The 5000-nt window shown below is 36.5% G+C and overlaps 1 protein-coding gene across 2 annotated transcripts in view; it reads left to right on the top strand.

Moving 5' to 3' along the window:
- Positions 1 to 5000, top strand: part of LOC136845301 (uncharacterized) — a 567827-nt gene that overhangs the window by 425524 nt on the left and 137303 nt on the right. The gene's annotated exons all lie outside the window — the stretch shown is intronic.

The following is a 5000-nucleotide window of genomic DNA, read 5'->3' as shown; positions in this document are numbered from 1 at the left end:
ACAGTTCTCCTTGTATTTTAATAATTTACCTACTTTTTATTTTATTTATTTATTTATTTATTTATTTATTTATTTATTTGTCAATAAATCTGTTTTTCTAATAACTGATCTCCTCATTCTGTATTTCCCTTTACCTTCCGTAACTTGTTTCGAATGAAAACCATAATATTCTTTGGAAGCTTGAATTTCAAGTCATTGACCCCTGTGGGCTTCTACTATATGAACAGGGTTCATCTTCTGAATAATAATAATAATAATAATAATACAAGTAACTGGGTAGCGAACTTGATCAATGATGAAATCAGGAATGAGATTATCAGTGCATAAGCTTACAAACACTTTCGAGACGTCTTGTAGATCCTCTCCTGTTTGGATAGTTCTGGAAATCCACAAATCCACATCTGAATTGGTGCTAGAGGTATAAGTAGATTACCGCTCAGGGCGTATTGTAAATAAGAATTGAAACACCACGGTGTCTACTCTACCGAATAACCTTGAATTCTTGCATGGAGAGTCGTGAAGTGGGAAGGCGTGACGTTCAAGAGTTAAACAAATGGGTTCTGTTCGACTCTAATTTATTATGTAACGAGATTGTTGACGCGCGCTACGCACGCTGGAACCCGGCGCTGCTATCTCCTCAACCCTCCCGATAACCTACCTACCCAGGCCCCACCCTGGGCGGACAAACAGGTTTGCAGGAGGAGGGTGGATTTCTCCCTACCTACCCCGCCCTACCCGGGGCGGACAAACCGGTTTGCAAGGGGCAAGTGGCTGTGCCAGGTCTCCCCTACTGTCACCAGGAGGAGGACAGACAAGATCAGCCCGGATTTTATTATTGTAGACTGGGTTTTTATTACTCCTTCTACCATGGAGATTGTGTATTTTATTCGGTTTGTTTGTGCGCGTATCAGCAGGATTATGCGAACACTAATGAAAAGAATTTTCAGGAATTTATATCAAGATTAACTAGATTCTGAGTAATGAAGGATTAGAATATTGAGTCCCAAAAGATCTGTTGAAAACTGAAAGATATTTTAGATTTTTTTTTCTTCATATGATATATTATAAGTTTTTTTGAGTCGCGTTATAGTGACATTCGGTTTTCCTAAGTATTGAATAATGTACCTGGCAGTTAGATGATTGTGGTTGGCATAGATCCGAGCCAGGATTAGGATCTAAGATCTTTTTGTTGGTTTAATATATAACTTTGTCACTAACGTATTTGAAGAAAACGACGATTCCCTGGCGTCTGATAAAGAAAGTGTAAATTATCCCATTTTTATTTAAGTTAGGTTGTATCATATATTGCACTAAGCGTTATTGATCTATAGAGAAATATATGCAGTTCTGTATCCAGAAAGTCATTAAATACTCTGCCATTATTTCCCTAAAGTTACAGTTGCTCTGTAGGCATTATTATTCACAAAATGTGCGTATATAAAAGGTGTATTAACAAAGTATCAGCCTTTCATATTCCTAAATTTATTCCCAGAATTTCTGACGGAAATGGTTTATGTTTTGAACTAAAGATAACTCGTTCCTCAAGCAAGGAACTGTAGAGAAATTAAATTAATTCAATGTTTGAAGCATCTGATCAGTAAAATATTCTATATCTGATATGTTACTTAAGAGAGTATTCTATAACTAGCTTTATTAAACAGCTTTTAGATTATTCTCACAACAGACTGAAAACCACTAGGAAAAAACATTGTGATGCCTTGACCTGTTGGCATTATAGGATGGTTTAGGATCTGATTACGGTAAATTGGCGTTTATCTCAGGTACTTATCGGAAGGTAATGCCTTATATAAGGTAATGTCTTCTATACTGCCTTTCACGCTGCGCTCATTAAGAGAGATTTTGCAGTTTGAGATAAAAATTATTTATATCTTTATGTCGAAAAACTTCAGATAATTGTGATAATAAAAGATAATAAAAGAAGAAAAGTTATGCATTAAATGATAGGGCACAAAGATGTTTTTTATATATAAACTCTCTCTCTCTCTCTCTCTCTCTCTCTCTCTCTCTCTCTCTCTCTCTCTCTCAACGTGGCAGCGAAATCAGAAGGCAGCACTCGAATCGACACACACCGATAAGTCCCACGTATCCTTGATTCACCGCTCTCTCTCTCTCTCTCTCTCTCTCTCTCTCTCAATCGACATGGAAGCGAAATTAGACATCACTTGGATCGACATTAAGTCCCACACTTCCTGGATTCATCGCCTACTTTCGTTTCAAAACTCGTTCCGAACCAGTCTCTCTCTCCGATACGTGAGCTGTGTGGTCCCCGGGCTATATCACCAGCTGCATTCCGGAGGGAAAGCCGCTGCCAGGTGGAACCATCTGTCTGTCCATCTATCTATCTATTATCTATCTATCTATCTATCTGTCTGTCTAGTATCTGTTTATCTATCTGTCTATCCGGTTTCGTCTGGGAGTGAAAGAAACCCGACAATGGAGGAGGTCTCTCTCTTTTCGCTGCTCAACAGAACGTGTGGACCTCGTTGGGGGTAGAGCCGTCAGTGCATCTCACGCGGTGCACTGTGAGCATTAATTAAGGTTCTAGCGGGGTCCCATAGCTGCGACCCCCTAAATTCCTTTTACTATACCACCGTTCATGTTCTCTTTCTTCCATCTTACTTTCCTCATCAAACCTCTCCTAATAATTTTGCATAGTGCAACTGCAGAGGTTTTCCTCCTGTTACGCCTTTCAAACCTTTTTACTCTCAATTTCTTTTTCAGCGATGAATGACCTCAAAGGTCCCAGCGCTTGGCCATCGGCTTAAATTTTATAATATATTCCATTCCATTCAAGAAACTTTAGAGATATGAGAAATCAGTGTATTTCTTATTGGTAGTCCGATGGGGCGGGAAACTTTTAATTCTGAATAATCTCATGAGAATATAAAATAAAAGTGTAGTCTATACTTGGAAGAAGCAAGGGACGGTTCTTCTTAAATGGGAAGCGGAGAGAGAAATCCAAATTTAAACTGGGAGTTATATATTTTATATTAATATATATATATATATATATATATATATATATATATATATATATATATATATATATATATATATATATATATATATATATTATATATACACACACTGAGAGAGAAATCCAAATTTAAACTGGGAGTTATATATTTTATATTAATATATATATATATATATATATATATATATATATATATATATATATATATATATATATATATATATATATATATATATATATACACACCGGGTGTTTCGAAATTAGAGCCCCCACCCTCCACAGAACAAATGGAAAGTTATGACGTTTTCTACTATAGCCTGTCTCCAAGTACATTATTTTAAGTTTCTATTAAGCTTTTTTTATTTTACATTTCTTGTATTTTCAGACTGAGTGACGGAGTTAGATACAGCCATGGCTAACGACTCGGAGGAAATCAGATGGATTGACCAAATCCAGGCTATAACCTTCAGAGAGGCCAGGGATGCTGGCGCATCCTTCATTTCATGTTCCTGGATAGCTAAATACATTAAAAGAGATGAATCCTTTGTTAAAAGAAACTGGAACAAAAATCCATATTGACTGTTATTGCGAAAAGAGTGAGAATCTTGGGAGGCCTGAAGTCCTTTCTCAGGAGTCAAAAGACATCATAGCTGAGGCAGTGGTTAGACCAAGAAAGTCTTTACATAAATTGGCACTTGAACTAGAAACAAAAATGGGAAAGAAGAGAAGTTATAGTGCTGTATATCGTGAGCTGAAAAATCTGGTATCAAGCCATTTCATGTTATCAGCAAGCCCAACATCACTCAGCAACAGAGAGAAGACTGTGCATGGTTTTGTGGTTCATTTCTTAAAGATTGGGATGAAGCTGACTTTCTCCATGTTGCCGCATCAGATGAATTCTTCATTTACACAGTCAGGTAACCAAATCATAAAAATGACATCATTAGGGCTGCAAAGTTGGGTGATATCAGCGATGACGTGCGCTATCGCCAAGTTGTGAAATTTCCTGAATGTTTGGGAATTTTTCTCTGTTTCACAGCCAAACAGTTAGTGTGGATCATCAAAGAAAAAGGACAGTCATGGAATGGCGAATACTTCAGAGAAACTGTGCTTACTGGTGGAGTATTTCCTTTCCTCAAAGATCCTGAAAATGTGTTATCTGTTGAAGAAGTGACTTTTTTGCATGATAAGGCACCATGTTTCAAGGCTCTTCAGACACAGGAGCTGCTTCGAAACAGTGGTATCGATTTCTTCTCGTCAAGTGAATTTCCAGGTAGCTCTCCTGATCTGAATGTGTGTGAAAACATTGGTAGTATCTTAAAGGATCGTGCTGAAGCGTGCACAGTGAACTATGATGGTATACCAAGCCTCGACGACCTGCGAAGAGAGGTGACCGAAGTGCTCAGGGGAAATGGAGTTTGAGTCTCAGCTTTTTTGCCATTTGCTGAAATCATACCCCTCAAGAATGCAGGCTGTGGTACAGGCAGATGGAGGCCACACAAAATATTAAATACTCAGAGAGAAACTTAAATAAATACCTGTTCTGAATTACTTTTGTTTTTGTCCATATTAATTTTAGTTTATGCTGTAGAGGGGGGACCTCTAATTTCAAAACACCCTGTATATAAATACAGTATATATATATATATATATATATATATATATATATATATATATATATATATATATATATATATATATATATATAGATAGATAGATAGATATATCCATTTATACTTGAGTTAGAAATTATAGATAGATATCTGTTTATATATATAAATTATATATATATATATATATATATATATATATATGTATGTGTGTGTGTGTGTGTGTGTATGTGTGTGTATGTGTATATATATATCTGAGACATATACAGACAGTTATCTGATAATATTTTATTCCGATTTGTTCTGAATTTGTCAACCGGACCTATTCCACTTGGGTCTTTCTGCTGGGCACAGCCATCTTTTATTTTCCTCAGCGCTTTGGGGATCTCTGA

The sequence above is a fragment of the Macrobrachium rosenbergii genome, chromosome 13 (genome assembly GCF_040412425.1).
Source record: "Macrobrachium rosenbergii isolate ZJJX-2024 chromosome 13, ASM4041242v1, whole genome shotgun sequence".
Classification (NCBI taxonomy): Eukaryota; Metazoa; Arthropoda; class Malacostraca; order Decapoda; family Palaemonidae; genus Macrobrachium; species Macrobrachium rosenbergii.
Note: the sequence above shows the minus strand (reverse complement) of the source record. Positions and strands in the feature narration are given on the sequence as shown.